The sequence below is a fragment of the Sturnira hondurensis genome, unplaced genomic scaffold, assembly GCF_014824575.4.
Source record: "Sturnira hondurensis isolate 20B ecotype Veracruz unplaced genomic scaffold, ASM1482457v3 Scaffold0006437, whole genome shotgun sequence".
NCBI classification, from domain to species: Eukaryota; Metazoa; Chordata; class Mammalia; order Chiroptera; family Phyllostomidae; genus Sturnira; species Sturnira hondurensis.
The window spans coordinates 8735678-8753679 of record NW_028079068.1 but is presented as its reverse complement, the minus strand read 5'-3'; the positions used below and the strand labels follow the sequence as shown (position 1 = coordinate 8753679).

The following is an 18002-nucleotide window of genomic DNA, read 5'->3' as shown; positions in this document are numbered from 1 at the left end:
GTGTTGCAGCCCGCTAGGATGCGTGCCCATTCCGAAAGCCAGTCCTGTCTGCACTGCTGTATTTTATGCTGCTTTAGGGCAAGCTGCCCTTCTCTGTACTTTCCTTCCAAATCTGATAGGAAAGTGGGGGCCTGAAATGTGAATCAATCAACCACACCACGGCCCCTGGGTGGCCACAGCGGAACGTGAAAGCACAATGTTTTCATTGGTGTGAAATGCCAGCGCGCCCTTGTGTGAGCAAACTGGAGAATGTGCCTGGGGGCATGAGGGCTGCAAACGGAGATGGCATCTGACTCCGGCCCCTCTTCAGGGATGTGGCTTAAAAACATGACGGATGTCAGGATGCAGCAGTCCAAACGTGAGCACTTGGGTCAGACTAAAGACGCAACGGTTTCTGGTCTGGCGCTGGGTCCTACACCAGGAGTCCACCTCTGCCAACTCCCCTGTCTAGGAGGCTTCCTCACAGGCGGCAGGCGGGTGGGGCAGGGACAGGGGTTGGGGCCGAAACTCCAGCCAGCTCTGGTTGAGCTGTTTACCAGCGATGGGGGTCTTGGGGGTGATCATTTACTTTTCCCCAGCCTTAGTATCCCGACCTAGAGACTGGGGGGGACAAATTCCCACACCGCAGTGGTGGTTTGGGTCATAAGGAATTCAGTATACGGAAATGGTTATCGTTTTTTAAGTACTACACAAATCTTGGGTTTTTTGGATGGATTAGACCTCTGGAGTGCATTCTCAAGGTGAAGGCCAAAAAAACCGAGGGTGGACTGGAAGGCACTCTGAGAAACCCCAGTCGCTTCCACCCCTGGATCACTTCCTCTCTGCCAGACCCACGCCCAGCGCCTCCTATGCATTCTGTCAACCCTCGCCACCGTCACACCAAGCTGGTGGCGTGACCTATGTCTTCTGGGCGAGGAGACAGATTCCCAGAAGGTACGTGACTTGCCGTCGCTCATGGAGTTGACGAGCAGCACGACCAGGATGCACACCCCAGCTTTCCCGACTCCACCCACAGGCTTTTGGCCGTCATGCTCGGCTGCTCGGAGCTTTGAAGGCACTGCAGCAACTGACCTTCACGTGGCCACGTGGGACTCTGAGCGTAAATGGCTCCAAGTTTAGGGGTTTCGCCACTAGGCACGTGAGCAAACCAGCACACCAGCTTTGGGCCCCAGCAGCAGAAGCAGCACCCCGGGAGGCAGCAGGACACGGCCTGCACGGACGGGACCCTCGGCCGTGCCTCTGACTGGCCATGTGACCTTAAGCAAGTCCCGTCTTCTCCACAGCCCTGTTTCCCAACGAATCTTCAGGAGGCTCAGGGGCAAAGAACACAATAACGGTCACGAAGCAGGCAGGCAAGGATGGCGGTGTTGAAACACTGCCTCCCACAGGGGGGTGGAGCCCAGCAGTCTGCCCTCCTGCCCCCGTGTTTGTGAGGCCACAGGACGAGCTGGCCCAACACAGACCTCCGGAGCCGGACCAGCTCTGCAGTGGGCTCCCTGCGCAACCTCGGGTTCGTTGCTCGAACTTTCTGAGTCTCAGTCTCCTCAGCTGTGAAATCAGGGCCGAAAGAGTCCCCACCACACAAGGCTGTGGTGAAAATTCAGTCAGATAAATAAGGCGGACCAGAGATAGCACAATGCAAACACTCAGTGACGAGGTTGCAGTGACGCCACTTCTCCCTCACACAGTGAAGCAGAGAGGGGCACAGAGGTCCCCCACAGCTCAGACACGAAGGGCCCCGACCTCTCACCGTACGGTCCGCCGGACCGACACGGTCCCAGGTGGCTCGCTGCAGAGGGTGCCACACGTCCTGCAGTTGGGAAAGATGCCCTCCGGTCTGCAAAGGGCACCTCCAACTGAGTGGACCGAAAGGAGCGCCTTCGGTATTTCCTGCTGCTTCTCAGAACTCTCCTCATTCTGAGGCCTGGATGTGAGTGTGGACTCAGACACCTGCATTTACACAGGGGTTTGTGTTTCAGGTTCTGTATTAAGTTGGGGGTCGAGTGTTTAAGAGAAAAGGAATAGATCAAACACTGATAACCGTCTGATAAAAAGGTTCGGGGGGAACCATCTGGGAACAAAACAGAGCAAAGCCCCCGGAGGTTGAGAGGGAGCACAAGCCTCTGCTTACCTGGGGCCGTGAACGCAGCTGCTGACGGTCATCTTCCGGGCCCAGGAGTCCTCGGGGGGCGTCTGTTCGACGAGGACCAGCACCTGCAGAGCAAATGGCAGCGTGAGCCCTTAGGAAACCTCCCAGCCCAACAGAGGAAGTCAAAGTCAGCTGTTCCCTCTAGTCACCGTACCAACGCCCTAAAGATGAGTTTTTTAAAAAAAACGACAAGTAAGAAGCACCTTCTCTTTCCTGCTGAAGACGCAGAGGTTGGGAAAGTTCCTGCACAGAGAGCGGCACACAGCTCCCCACTCTGGGTGGGCATGGCCGCCGCCAGGAAAACGCCCGCCGCTACGAGGCTGTGCACTCCTCAGATCACCAAGGTCAGACCAGCGAGGCGTCTTATGAAATAAACTACGGCTATACCTACAGCTCCAATCACAGAGGACAGGCATGAGAGCAGCCTGCACCAGCCACATGAGGAAGCTCCCCTTTTCCAAGTTGGTTTTGCAATATCCTGCTGCAGCAGCACAAACTCCCGGAGGCCAGCAGAGGGCAGCACCAGCCTGTGAGTATAGCCTTCTGTTTGCGACTCCTTGGGAAGTCAGGGGAAGGCAACTGAGACCTGACACCGCAGGGCAGCCTCCCCTGCGTGGTCTCACTCACTGGTGGGATGCACCTTCCACCACAGCACAGGAGAGGAGGCCCTGTCTCGAGGTCTTTGTTTCTGAAAACGGACGGTCTGAGGTAGTACTTCCGTCTTCGGCACACGTGACTTGCCACAGTAACCGCGAGTTCCTGCACCCGGCACCAGAGAGGGTCCCTTCCAGGTGGCTTCCACTGCACACGCTCGCATTCCACCCAGGAAGAGGAGGCCGACTCAACAGTGTGAGGCAGAAAAGACTGCGTTGGCGAGTTCCCATCTAAAGCAATTTTTGAGTTAATGATTACAATGCCACGGAGCAACTTCAACGCCACTGCAGCCACCGGCCAGGCCACGCCTAGGGGCGGGCGGGGGGACAGGCCCCAGACGCGGGAGTCAGGACACACTGTGCCTCACCTGTGCGCTCTCCAAGCCCAGTGCCGCCGAGCACGCCCTTCATGCACTTCAACACTTGTCGGTTAAAGGATGAAACACGTTGGAAGATTCGGGACAGCTGGAACTGAAACTCAGGAGGACCCTGGCCAGCAGGAGAGAAAAAAGCTATCGTTAAGTCCAATGGTGTCTTACAACAGGGAAAAAACCTAAAACATTTTTAGCTTAGAAGTACAAACGGTGCTTCTAAGCACCGTGGAGCTATTAGGTATCCCATGATACCGGAGCATCTAAATACTCCTGTGAAGTAACAGCACGTTTCCAAAACTGCCTGATCACGCAAACGAGGAGCGGGTCCCCCGTCAGAGCAGGTGCAGAGATGCGCGCCAGACGGCGAGGCACAGCATTCGGAGCAGGCTGTGGAAGCTGCTGCTAAGTCCTCCTTCCATTATTACCCTGTGCTGATGACAAAACCTTGTTCTGCAGCCTGCTTCCTTCCCCCAGGCTGTCCCTCCTCTGCAGGATGCGTGAGAACTCAGGGACCACTGCGTCTGCCGCCTCTGATGACACTAAGGTCTCTCTCACCTGTGACAGCGAGTTTGACAAACGTACCTGCAGCTTCGCACCTCCGCATGGCCACCCCCACCTCCCAGGGAGCGCTGGACACCCGTGCCTCCTGCAGCCCCTCCTGGTGAGCCCGGCCCCCTTGCAGGACTGAGGTTTGCACCAAACCTAAGACCGGGGCAGAGAGTGACAGCCAGTGAGCACGCCTCGCTCAGGGGGTCCTGCTGCTTCTGGAGGAGCCAGGGGTTGCGTCTCAACAGGAGAGACCTTTGTCACAGAAGCCCTCGCCCCCCCACCAAAGAGGGTCATCCACTGTCACCCTCAAGCACCCCACCCTCTCCCGGGTCCCAGAGGCTGACGTCTGTCAATCCCTGCTAGGAATCGAATCTACCGCAAACACTTTCCCTGTTTTCCGTCACGAGCTGCTCCGGCCTCTCCGAGTCATGCACTTACATGCATGCTGCCTTTGTAACGTCGAGTGCTGTGAGGTGGCCTCCCGTCCAGCGGCACATTTAACCTGGTGGGGGAGAGAGACAAGCAGTGTCAACTTTAGGGTCAGGAAGCCCTGGATTCAGATTTTGCCTGTCATGCGTTGCACAGCCATGGACAGAGCTATGTAACCTTTCTGGGGCTTTAGTTTCTTCGTCAATAATGAGGGGATGGTGTTCTCCGTTCTCAGAGTAAAACTACAGCTCATGTCAGAGACGTGGCACACGCGTGACTCCCATGGATGCGAACCCACCCCACTGCCACCTCCCCGTGAGGAGAGGGCACGTCCGATACTCGAGACTGACTTTCTGAGGGTATGCACAGCCGGTATGTTGAAGTTGGTGCGAAGGACTCAAGCAGTGCCGGGCACCGGTGCATGAGGCCGTGGGTCTGAGGCTTCTCTGGAGGAGAAGGAGGGTAGCACACGTGTCACGACCAGGAGTCAGGAGTCTGCGGAATGACCGGCAGGGTCATCCCCCTCTCCCTTCCCAGACCACTGACTCGGGGGTCACAATGCAGAAGCTGCAAGAGGCTCTGAGGGCACCAGCAACGCTGCAGAGCCACGGTGGGCTTCTCAGCACTCGTGACGCTAACAGCCTGTCGGAACGACTCGACACACACCCGCTGACGGCCTCCTGGGGGGCCCAGCGCTGTGGCGGAAGCTGCTGGGGGAGCACACGTGTCCGTGGTGTGGATGCACCCGCACTCGACCTCACGGTCTAACTATAGAGTGAAGACTGATGGACAACCACAAAGAAAGTGTTCCAGTGTGCATCCTGACCAAGAGGACGAGGGTCACTGAGGGTCAGACAAGCTTGGGGCCGGCTGACCAGTGGGCTGGGGCAGCTTTGCAGAGAAAGGGGCCTGTGCCAGTGGGAAAGGGCGAGGGTCGGGGAGGGGACAAGTTAACCGTGTTCGCTGTAGCAGGGAGGTGTGGCTCGATTAACAATGGGGGAAAGCCACTGAATTTGGCAAGCAGGGCCTTTGGGAAATGAGATGACAAGGGTTTGATTAACTGAACTACAGGAGGAGCGTGGTATGTCACAGAGAGAGAGAGAGGGAGAAAGAGAACTCATGTATCTGTGTCTACCCGCCCCCCCCACCACGAGGTGAAAGGTGAGACCAGCGACAGCAGGAGGAGAAGCATGAAACTGACGGAGAGAAGAAACGTGTGTGCTGAGACCTAGCGTGTGGGGAGCCGTGAGCTGGAGACACAGATGAACAAGGCGGGCACCAGCCCTCGCGGTGTGTGTGTCCAAGCAAGCAGGGGGTGCAGACAGCAGGTGAGAGGCCAGGAGGGGAACCCCTGGAGGCCACAGGGCCCCCAGGGGCAGGGCAGCAGCGGGCCTGGGGGCCAGGATTGAGCTTTCCCAAGGGCCTCCTGTTCTCCACGTTGTGGTGGGACAAGCGCAAGGGAATGGGGGTGGGCCGTTCCTTCTGGGTCCCCAGGGCACCTTGACGAGTGGGGTGTGCAAGCTGCCTTCTGACTGGAATGCAGCTCTGGCCGGAGATGGACAGAACAGATTAAATGAAAACCTGCCGAATGCCCTTCCATTCAACAAGAGTCCTGTCCCAGACCCCACACCTTCAGAAGGCCGAGGGGGACGGCTGTGTCCCAGGACGCTGCACCGCACTCACACTGGTGGTGAAACACAGGCACAACTGTCACACACGGAGCTGACACGGGGACACGTCCCGATGCCAAGTGCGTGGGAAACCTCACACGACTGAGGGAGCGGCGAGGGCGGCCAGGGGGCTGTCTCACCATCCCCCCCAGTGCCCTCGCCCCATGGGAGGCTGTCCACACAGCACCGCCCGAGACAGAAGCGGCCGTGGCTGGGAGAAGCTGTCCTAATCCAACGCAGACACGAACACCTGAAGGGGACGACACACGCTTTCTCTTCTGTTTCCCAGCTTTCAGCGTCATTTTCCTTTAGAGACATTTTACCCGTGGCGTAAGTTTGGCACATTTGGTGGATTATACAATTTTAAGTACGCACCAATGTAACAAAGCACGACTTTCAGAAAAACTAAGATGGGCCGAAGAGGAAGCCCCGCACCAGCCACTCCATCTCGGCACGGGGCGAGATGTGCACCTCTGTGATGCGCGTGGACGAGGCCACCTCACCGGCACACAGGCCTGGACACAGCCCAGCAGCCCTGGCTTCCGCTCTTCAAAATTAACCGCCTGCCTCCTGAGGCAGAAGCCACGTGGGCGCTGGGGGAGCGCACTGTTACTCGTCTCCGAAATCCTGCCAGCAGCGAAACGCAAGGTGGTTTTTCCTCCAGGTGGGCTCCGCCAACGGGGGGACACTGCACGGTGTCCCCCTACGAAAAGATCAGGCTGGAGATGCTGACCTTGAAACTGGGAACACAGTTCGTCTACATTCTTGGGGGGGAGCACGTCTTGTAGAAATGGGGCCAAGACCAATTTGGTGACCAGACCACTGCCTCCAGGCCACCTGGGCGGAGAGCGCAGGACCTGCCCCCGGGCAGAATTCCGGTGCAAATCCTTGTTCTTGGACCAACTTTTCCTCCTTAGGTTAATGATTTGGCCACTCGGTGTGGGTTGTTCTTAGACCAATAAAGGCAGCCTGGTTGCCCTAGAAGCCAGGGCGGGGCTGGCTCTGGAGGGCAGGGCACGGTGACCTACTCGGCCTTTCCTGGGGCTCCTGCAGACCATCGTGGCGGCCTGGGATCTGGAGGACCACCATGACTGTGGCCAGGAGGGGCCACCAGTTCACGGCTGAGCTTCCACAGAGGCAAGTCCTTTCCTGTGGCCTCCAGCCCCCTCTAGGCCTCAGCCAGGCAGGGACAGCGGGAATCACCTGCTGTCCCCAAGGCTCCGTGCCGGGTCTTCCCCCAACCCCCAGTACTCTGTGACCAAGGGGCACTTCCAGGCTCCGAAAGCATCTTCCAAAGCTCACAGTTACTCAGTGCCCAGAAGGGCACAGCCTGTTCTTAGATCGTTGCTCAATTCCTTCTCCTGTGGAAAGGATTCGCAGTTTGTTTTATTAAGGACTAGTGTGGCGTAGGGTAATTCTCCAAAGAAAGCAAAGGGGAAGAAAAGGAGCGAGAGGCGTAGCATGCCTCGTCTTCAGGCGTTACTCTTATCTCTGCCAGGAGCTAACAGCCACAACACCGGCGAAGGACACTGGCGAACCTGCCTGTGACAGTAACCGATTTGTTCCGTTTCACAGAGACAGAGCCCTCCTTTCTGAACTAAGTAATTTTCGGAACATTCCCCAAAGGTCAGTGACCTCTCCCGCAGGTGCCCCCGTCCCAGGCTGGACCAGGGGCTGCGTGGTCCGAGGCGGCCCGGCTCGGCTGGCCTGGCCTTCCGCTGCTGCGGCCGTCTCTTCGTCTCTGAACCCAGCAGGCCGAGTCTCACGGCACTGAGAGACTTACTCCCCCTGCTCTGGAGTAAGACGGTTCTGAACTGCGGCACCAGGTGCCGGGCAGGGTTCTGCTCTGGACCTCACCCGAGGGGCTTAGTAAGGAGAGCCCGAGTGTGGGAAGCGGCCTGCCGAGAGAGAAACATTCTGAATCGTTCAAAACCATTAAGAATGTTGGCTCTGACTTCACAAGGGCAGGGTACACAAGCCCGTGCCCTGGCGGGGACTCACTGGGCGTCTCCGCCTGGCTAACCAACCCACCAGCACCTGCGTGCCGCCCAAGCGCCCTGCAATGGCTCCGGCGCCCAGTGTTGCCACGCTGGCACGACCACCACTTTTTGTTAACGGCCGGGTGCGTGTGCTCGGTTGCTGACCACGCCCTCAGCGTTCTGTAGGGTCACCAGGACTGACGTCCTTACAACTTCTATCCAAACACAGGTTAGTTCTGCTACCACTCACGAGTCAAAAAGGAAAGAATGAAACTTCCCTCTTGTTAAAACCTTCTCTCCCCAAACTGGACCCTGAATCCCACTGAGCCTTTTTGACTGGCACAGGCTTTAGAATCAATTGACCTCGGACTTTCGAGTGTGTTCCGACTCAGTCTTTACTGACCTGAAATCATAAAGGATGTAGGATTCAGGATATGGCTTTGGTTTCTCGCAGAACCTGCCTCAGTTCTTATGCCTTAGAAAACCTCAGAAAAGTTTTGACCCTCCCCATTTTCGTGTGGCTAATTCCTTACACATACAGGGCTTACGAAAAGTAAACAGGAAACCTAAGGAGAAAAGACTCGACTTCCAAGTCACAGCTCACAGCACACTTGACAACTCAGAGTTCCACGGACGTGAATACGGACCATTCTGGGCCGGGGGGTGGGGGGGTGGGGGGTGCGGAGCACGAGGCCAACTTCAAGAAAATGACGGGGTTTTGTGTGATACTTCAGCTATACAGAATTAACCGGGCACACAATGTATAAAGTCAAAAAAACGTTTTTTCAAGTTAAAAAACCCCATGCTCAGAAAGCAAGGGCTGGGAGTCTCTTACCTCCATTCTGCTAACTGACCCCGTCCGCCCTCTGCCATTCAGACCACGGAGTAACAGTCACCGGACTCTCCTACGGCCTTATGGGGACTGAGCAAGCTGGTGGCATTACCTAAGAGTTACTGTTCTGTCACGAAAATGCAGAGCGCGCATTTCGTTTGGTGTTTTCGGAAAATCCTGACCAGCTGAAATGATGACGTGCTGGCCAGACTGGTTATTTTTCCCCTCCCTTCTTGATAAAGGCTTATTTTGCTGGGCAAGGAAAGGCATTATGGTTAGCTTGGTTTGTAGACTGAGGTCATCTATTCATTGGCATAGTAAACAAGCCAGGCGTACTTTTTTAAACCCTCCTTTTAAAAGCAACACTACACTTTTATCTTCTGTGGAAATAAAATAAAAGCATCATTATTTTAAAACACAGCACTCATCAGCGTTAACGATGAATAATAAAAAGCTTAAAAAAACCCTCTGCTCACTTCCTAGAACATCAAAGGCCTAGATCTCTCTCCACATCATGTTACTGCTTAAGCTCTCTTAATTCACAGGTCAGAGAATCCTAAAACATTTTAAAGTCCTCTTCATCCTATTTTTAAAGATATCCCTACATGGATACTTTTGGAGTGTTCAAATAAAACAGCCATGGACCGTAACTATAATTGTGAGGGCAAAAAAAAACCCCAAAAACATTCTGTGCTCTGCCAGAGGCACCGGCTACAGACTACCATGGGGCGAGGCTCTTTTTCAGTCCTCCAAGTGGCTTTTTTCCCACTTTTTTATCAGCTCGGTGGCACTCTAGATGCAGAAAGAACCCCTTGCGCGTTGCTCTCACTCGGCCCCGAGAGGCCTCCCAGAGCCGGGCAAGGTGGCGAGTTCCCCAGTTGCCGGAGCTGGCCTCACCAGGCAGGGCACTGTTCCCAGGGCGGTGACTCAGCTCTAGAGGCCACCTGCTGCGTGGGTGCTGCCATCTTCCGGGTCACCACCAGTCACGAGGGTAGAGGGACGGAGCAGAACTGAATGGACCCAAAGGACCAACAGCTCTGAGCCAGGTCAAGGGCAGTGCCAGAAGGAAAAGCCTTGTTTACGCAGACGACGCAGCCCTCGCAGGCGAGGCGGTCCACGCCCGCCGCTCAGGCGCTGCACGGGCCTGGGGTCCCCAAGTCTGGGTCACCAGATGCGCCTCAACGCCGGGACGTAAAACGACGGCAAGGCCAGAGGGCCCCTCCCACTCTCAACACCTCCCTGATGAAGTTACTGTGGTTTCCAAAAGCAAGAAGCAGCGTCCACTGGCCACAAGGTGCCCGAGTGCACGCGAGGCCTCTCCACCACCCCGTCCAGCCCTCCCCCCGCTGAACAGATACACCCTCTGCTCCAGCTGAAACAGCTGCCTCCACTGCTGGCTGGGCGGGCCCCTCCCTACTCCACGGGGGACTCTCTCTCCCTTCTCTGCCCAGTTTAAATGCACCAAGCCTTTCACATCCTGCTCGCGATTTCCTGCTTTCTCCTGGGACCTCCCGGGACCCTCCGTGAGTCACCGAGCCGTGTGCAGTCAGCTCGTGCCTACTGCATCCCCACGGTGTATCAGGTCCCTTCAGTGAACAGCATTTAAGGGACACGCCCTCCACATCACATGCTGGGTCAGGCACTAGGAGTAGGAAAGAAAAAAGACATGGCCGCAGGGGTGGGTGGGGGGGGTTACACCCCTCAGAGGAGAGAACCAGGCTCCAAGAGGCTGCAGGCCTGACCAGGACACGGCAGCAGAGGCTTCGCCAAGGAAGCCTGGGCTGAACTGTCAAGGAAGAGAAGGGTTTTCGAGGAAGAACAGGTCAGACACGGAAGGGAGACGGGGAGGAGTGTTTCAGGGATGGTGGGTGCTAAATGCACCACATGGCGCGTTCTCTTCACGCTCTCTGCAGCGTGGGGCCCACAGGTGGGGGCCCATGTGGCCAGGGAGCTGGGCCAGGGCCTGGTCACGAGGGGCTGAGTCCCTGGGATGGAAGAAGTTGACGGCAGGACCGCCTGGGAGGAGAGGTGCCGAGGACAGAGGCACTTCCACGTACAGTCTCTTCTCTAGCGACCCCCTCGTCCTCAGGCCCTTGTGACATGCCCCTTTCTGCCGTCCCATCACCCTCCTTGGGTCTCACCCCAGCGGGACCGTCAGCTCCCCGCAGGCACAGAGCAGTACCCACTTTGGTGCTTTCACAGTGACCGGCATAGCACCTCAGACTCACAGATACAACAGGCGTCTTACGTGAAATTTTAGGGAGGGCTTTGGCCACACGGCCTGTTAAGTCAGCGGTTCAATTTACCAGCACAGTAAGTCTCGAGCCCGTGGACAGGGACGGTGCGTTTGGCACAGGGGAGTAGTGAGCAACCTCGACGTGTTGGGGGTCCTGGGTGGCCAGGCTACTGAATTCGGATCTCAAAACAAAGAGTTTTGAGCCCTGGCCAGGGTGGCTCAGTTGCTTGGAACATCTTCCATGGACAGAAAGGCTGTGGGTTTGATCTCTGGTCAGGGCACATGCCTAGGCTGTGGGTTCAATTCCTGGTCAGGGTGCATATAAAAAGGCAACCAATCTATGTTTCTCTCTTTCTCCCTGGACCCACCTCTAAAAGCAATGAAAAAATGTCCTCGGGTGAGGATGAAAAAAAAAAGCTTAAAAAAAAAAGTTTTGAGTAAGGGATTGAAGCCTGTTTTTAAAAGATTACTTTACCAGTGGGATGAGCTGAATGGAAACAATAGTACAAAGGACACCTTAGTAAGTGTTGCTCACCGCCGTGGCTGGTGTGGCTCAGTGGGCTGAGGGCCAGCTTGTGAACCAAAAGGTTGCTGGTTCTATTCCCAGTCAGGGCACATGCCTGGGTTGCAGGCCAGGTCCTCAGTAGGGGGCACATGAGAGGCAACCACACATTGATGTTTCTCTCCCTCTCTTCCTCCCTCTCTCCAACAATAATAAATAAATAAATAAAATCTTTAAAGAAGAAGGATATGCTTTTTAAAAACCTAAGTGTTGCTTACTGAGCAATGGAGTTTCCTACCATCTGCTTGGACGTTTGTCTGCGCCTTCACTCTGAAACCCCCAGACCTTGACTCAGCTCCTTCTTGAGCTCCATCATCCCTCGGAGGAATGCCTGGTGATTTGAGTCTTGCCTGCTTTTATTCTCCCTCCCTCAATTCTTTCTGCTAACTAGAGAGTGACGGTCACAGGCCAGACACTGGGACACAGAGGTCTCTACTCTCAAGCAGCTTCTGTCTCGTGGAACAGGAAGAAAGCACCCAGTCATAGCGTGGTGTGTTACGTCCCCTCATATTTCCTCCCCCCTTACTACATTATTACAGTACATTATCTAATGTAATGCGGAGGGTTTCCTGAAGTGACACGTCCAATGAATCAGAGTATGAGCAGGTGCTGGGCAGGGGACAGACGAGGAGGAAAGGCAAGCACCTACAAAGGGCGGAGGAGCTAGCCTTGGGTTCTTCTGAGGGAGGCGTTGGAACCTGGACAAGGAAGAGTCAACGAAAGGCTGTACGCCAGGAAAAGATGACCAGACTTGCGTTTCAGAAGATCAGTTAGAAGGTTGACTGGAAAAATGTACTGGAAGGTAGGGACCTGGAGTCCAAAGAGGTCGAAGTACACATTAGACGGACGCCAAGGCAAAATAGTGTAGCCCGGGGGATGAAATTATACGTGTAGTGAGAGAGTGATAGATGAAAGCCTTTGTAACAGACTTTAAAAAATATTTTACTCACAGAGAGGATCCAGCACTGCCTAGCCCTGGCCAGCAGGTGGCAGCCTCACACAGCCAGTCCAGCGGCCAGCTCCTCCAGGGAGCGGGAATTTCCCCAGTTGGTTTGCCAAAGACAGGCAACGCTGGTAGTCTTGACCACCAGAAGTGGCTGGCTTCTCCAAGGCTTCTCAGACTAGCCATGTTGAGTGATGAAGTTACCACTCTTACAGCTCAGTTCACTGTGAACGCGACGGGAGACATGCTGTCTGCTCAGGGTGCTCCCTCTTTTTTTTTAAAAAAAAAAATTTATTTATTTATTTATCTTTAGAGGGGAAGGAGAGGGAGAGAAACATCAATGTATGCTTGCCTTTCGTGTGTCCCCTGCTGGGAGTTGGCCTGCAGGGAACNTTGGTTTGCCAAAGACAGGCAACGCTGGTAGTCTTGACCACCAGAAGTGGCTGGCTTCTCCAAGGCTTCTCAGACTAGCCATGTTGAGTGATGAAGTTACCACTCTTACAGCTCAGTTCACTGTGAACGCGACGGGAGACATGCTGTCTGCTCAGGGTGCTCCCTCTTTTATTTATTTATTTATTTATTTATCTTTAGAGGGGAAGGAGAGGGAGAGAAACATCAATGTATGGTTGCCTTTCGTGTGTCCCCTGCTGGGAGTTGGCCTGCAGGGAACTGGCCTGCAACCCAGGCGTGTGCCCTGGCTGGGAATCGAACCTCGACCCTCTGGTTCGCAGGCCCGCGCTCAATCCACTGAGCCACACCAGCCAGGAGGGTGCTCCCTCTTTTAACCCCCAGGCAAAATCGCAGGCTCATGACTTGCAACACCGGATCTGCCCTCACCTCAGCTCCCTGCCCCCAGACTGCTCACCGGCTGCCCCCAGGGTCCCCTTACCAGTCCCCACGTCCCTGGCAGGGCAGCAGAAGGCTGTCTACTGCCCAGAGGCAGGCTGTAAAGATGTGGTCCTTTGAGAAGAGTGCGTGGAGCCACACAGACCTAGGAGAACAGGTTCTCCACCGTGTAGGGCAGTCACCAAGTCCATTTTGAAACAGAGACACAAGCTTTCTCCCACCAAAGCCATGAATCACCTGCCGATGCAGGGCAGCAGCATGCAGGCCAGTGTTCTGATCTCTCCCGGGGCTATTTCAGGGGTAGCCGGCCGAGCCCTCAGACAAGTGGGCTGAGAGTTTGAACCGATGCGGGTGGAAGGTGCAAGTTTCCATGAGTTTTCATCAAGGAGGACCAGCTAGTCGAGAGCTCGGGCACCGGTTCTGACAATGACCTCGGGAGTGTAGGGAATTGGTGGACGCTGCCTGGGGCCTTGGCAAGGCTGCGGGGCACCGAGTCCGGGTCTGCTATGCTGCCTACCTGAGGCCCGTGTCCACTGCGTGGGTTCTCCTGGGGAGATGCCCTTTCTGCTGAGGCCAGGACTGCTGAGCAGGCGTCGGAAGGGGCCTCTCTGAGCCCTCGGCAGAGTCGGAAGTGCCCTGGGGCTTCCTCGGTCCATCCAGCACTCTCACCGCCTCTCTGGAAGCATGTTAGCGGTTCCTGTTTGCCGCTCGGAGGCCAAGCCGCCCCAGGAGGTAGGAGAAAGAGCGGCCCACTGTCACCTGGAATGCAGCTCTGTGATTCATCTCGGGGAAGGCCAATCACCTCGAGGGCACCTCACACAGGTTAACCCATTCAGGCCTCACAGCAGCCCTGTGAGGGAGGGATTGTGACCATTCCCATTTTAAGGATGAAGAAACTGAGGCACGAAGACATTAAGTAACCTTAATGTCCCCAAAGTCACAGAGCTAGCAAGTGGCCGAGCTGGGACTCAGACCCAGGCAGCCTGACTTTGGAGCCTGCGTGCTATGCACCGTGCCTCATCTCATCGGGGAGGAGGAGGAGCCCGGTTACCTGCCCCAATCACATGGCCATTGATCTCAGCCTGGATGCATGTTGGGGGTGGGGGGGGGGAAGAGGCAGGAGGGAAGAGGCAGTCTGTCTGCCCAGCCTCGTCCCAGTACTTGGTCCACAGACCACGTGGCTTCCTTTACGTTCTCACCGGCACCATATGCTTGCATGGCCAGCAGACACGTGGTCCCTCAACCAAAACAACGGCCAGCCAAGCAGAGAAGTTCACCAGAGGACAGCGAAAACCCTTGTGCAGAAAGTGACTTCACACTTGCCACTCAGCCTGCAAAGGTGATTCTGGGGACAGCCCAAACGGATCCCAAAGGTTCCCTCCCTTCCCCCACCTCTCTCAAACTGTACTCCATCTGTAGCCTCGCCCAAGCTTCTAACTGATTTCACAGTGACAGTGGTTTAAATTGGCAAACAAAGAGTTGTGAGCACCTAACTGCAGAGGTCACATTGTCCTCAACAGCAGAACTTCATCGCACGCCTGAGTCACCTAACACGGGAAAAGAGAGGGAGTTACGTCCTGAAGCCCCGGTTCCCAGGGAGACAGGCCATCTGAGGGAAAGGGCCAGTCCCTGGGCCACAGTGGGACATGAAGGCCCTCCCTGAGGCCCCGGCATTAAGGTCGCACCTTCTGACCGAATTTCGGTATGGGTTCCACGCTGCTCCACGCCAGCAACTCTCCAGTCCCCACCAACACTCCAAAGCACAACACAAACGCAGACCTTCTCACGGGGAAATGGAGGGGATGCTCTTACCCCAGCTGGGTCCCCCTGCTGGAATTACGGGGCGGGGTGGGGAGAGAAAACCAACGTTTCAAAGCAGCTCTGACGTGCTAAAAATATCTTCCACTTCTCCCTTCCTCCGTCTGGTCACTGTCCCAGATGCAAGCTCAGCAGAGCCTGGCCCCCAGAACCTGTTAAATCACTGTCTACCTGCACTTCACAGCCGGACCAACAGAATACACTCGTTTCTGCCCCACACACTTGAGCACAGGGTCACAGGTTAGGATATAACAATCTCTTCTCAACAGCGGCTGGAGGGAATGACTTGGGACTGGCATCTCTGGAAACTCTGAAAGTGGTCTTAAAACATCGCTCTGAACACAGACGGGTGATGACAATGCACCCCGGAGCGCCAGCTCAGTGGGGGCACAGACATTCCTTCCGACACTCAAGCAAGTAAGGTCTTAAAAACAGGAGATTTCTGCGTAATGTGCCTTGTGGACACGCTGCTCCGGCCCCCTGCAGCTTCAAAGGCGTTCTACCGCATTGCATAACAGAGCCTCTGAAAAACCCGCCTCTCCTGCCAGCAGCCTCTCTGCATCCACCTGTCCCTACAGGTAGTAAAAGATTAGAAGGTGATCCTTCTAACCACAGTGTTTACACAACACTAAAACATGCTCTTCCTTGTAAGTTCGAAGTTCATTTCTTCTAAAATGAAGGGAGAGGTGCTTCAGAGAACACAGAGGAACAGTGAGGGGCACCTGGCTACAGGGCTGTCCCTAAACGTCCCGTCTCAGCACGGAGGCCCCGGAGCACGGGACTCTGAAGTGGGATGCTGGCCTGAGGCCACTTGGCGGGTCCCTTTGCTTTCCCAAACTTGAGGGGCCTGGACGTCAAGAAAGCCTAATGACAGTCGAGGAAGCAGTGCCATGTAACTCAGTGGACGGCCCCCTCCAGAACTTCCAGGACCCAACAATGTGGGTGTCACTTCCCAGAATTAGCAAGATTTTTTTCGTCTTCCTCCCCTGTTGTGCTGGCCACCAGCTCCTTGGCTCCCAAGATGCGTGTGTGCGTGCACGCGCCTCAGCAGAACAAGCCGGGCCACCTGTTTTGAAACCAGTTCCAGTCAGAGTCATTTTATGGACCCTGGGGCACGTTCTCAAGTGCTGTGGTCTCTGAGACAACAACGGGTTTCGAGTTCACCAAGACTGGCTTTTGAAGAACATCCTTGTTTATTCCCCTCCCCAAGTGACTCTCACAGGAAGAGGAGAGCCACAGGCAGTCTCTCGGAAACGAGGGCTCTCCTAAGACCCAGGAATGCCCTGGGCTGGGCACACCGACAGGGGTTACAGGAGCTTCTTTGGGCTTCCGAGACGGGCGCCCTCTGGCCAAACTGACCACCTGTGAGGGCTGCACCTGCTTGCTGCTCCCGCACCCTGGGCCACACCTCCCACCTTTTCCGGCCTCAAAGGCTGACCTCGTTTCCCACTCCAGAGCCTTTTTTTCCCTTGTCTTCACCCAAGGATATGCTTATTGATTTTAGGGGGTCGGGGAGGGAGACAGATCGAGAGGGAAAGAAACACCAATGGGAGAAAGAAACATAGACTAGTTGTCTCCCGTGTGCACTTGACTGGGAACCAAATCTGTAACCTAGGCATGCGCCCTGACTGGGAACCGAACCCACAACCTAGGCATGCGCCCTGACTGGGAGGTGAACGCGCATCCTTTCAGTTTACGGGTCGACACTCCAACCTACTGAGCCACCCCATCCGGGCGCATGTTCCTGCATTTTCACTGGACTGCTTTTCTGTGCATTTACTTAAGTTACAAGGTGACAGAGATCACGCCTGCTGTTCTCATCACCAGCACTGTCTCAGTGCTGACCAGTGCGTGGCACACAGCAGGTGCTCAAGAAACCTATGTTGAGTGAATGAATAAACAGCGATTCAGCCTATGTCTACCTCTCTGAGTTGCTCTGACCTCTGCATGTCCTGTGGAAGGTCCCTCTAATCATATGTCCACCTCCTCCTGGCCTCGCCCCACCTAATAAAGCCATGATACGCGCCGGTATCTTCTTACACAAATAGTCAGGGGCAAGTAACTGACACTCCAATGACTGCAGGGATTTATCAACTTGGTTTGGTGTTTGATTGTGGTGGCACAACTAACTTCTCTCTGAAATTAAAAATTCCTCCCTTTGACAACATTGCCAGAAGTACCTAGAACACAGCAGGGCTGAGTATGAAACTCAGAAGTTTTGAAGTTTAGGAAAAGCTGCCCCCAATCTCTCCCCCACTCCCAGGGGAAACTATACGTCTTGGGCTACCTGCTTGTGGAAACGATGTGGCCTTGTCATCCTGGTGGTCATTCATTTCCAGCTCTGTGCGTGTCCAAAGATGATGCCGGCTCACTTGCTTCCAATGCCCACCTCCCACCACACACACACCGCGGGGGGCTGTGGAGAACATCCCAGTCTGTTATTAACCTCTGCTCAACTGTAATTACACAGCCCATCCTGGCCTGCAACCTGTCCACAGCCTCTCACTGGCCAACCAAGCCAGCCCCCACCATGCACATCCTCAGCGCCCAGCACAAACACCTCCCACCCAACAAACCAAGACCTTCCTTGATTTGTTCAAGGACTTTACCCAAACCCCCATGGTTCTCCATTTCTCCAAAAGCTCTACCCTCAAAAAAGGGGTGGGTAGCAGCCAGCCTGGTTGCATGTAAGAGGATCAATCCCCTCAACCACTTGAAATTTGGAAAGGACCCGTCACCTGTCACGGTAAGGCTTTCACCGGAGCAGGTGGGAGGATGCTAAAGAGGAAAGGGTGAGAGCGCAAACTCTGTCCACTCTTCCTCTGGATCTGGTTGGTTGGGACAAGAGTGACCTGCTTCTGTGACGGGTTCAAGTGCCTGTTTCACAGACCGGCCCCGGGATAGGCAGGGAAGGTCCGAGTGCAGGCCTGGCTGTGAAGACCTAGCTCAAATCCTGGCTTAC

At 55.3% G+C, this 18002-nt stretch overlaps 1 long non-coding RNA gene across 1 annotated transcript; it reads left to right on the top strand.

The window, feature by feature from the left end:
- Positions 1-616: 616 nt before the first annotated feature.
- Positions 617-13438, top strand: LOC118989143 (uncharacterized). The gene is made up of 3 exons (XR_005066959.1): positions 617-627; positions 10810-10813; positions 13314-13438. It is a non-coding gene; the product is annotated as an uncharacterized LOC118989143 (long non-coding RNA).
- The last annotated feature ends 4564 nt before the right edge of the window (positions 13439-18002 follow it).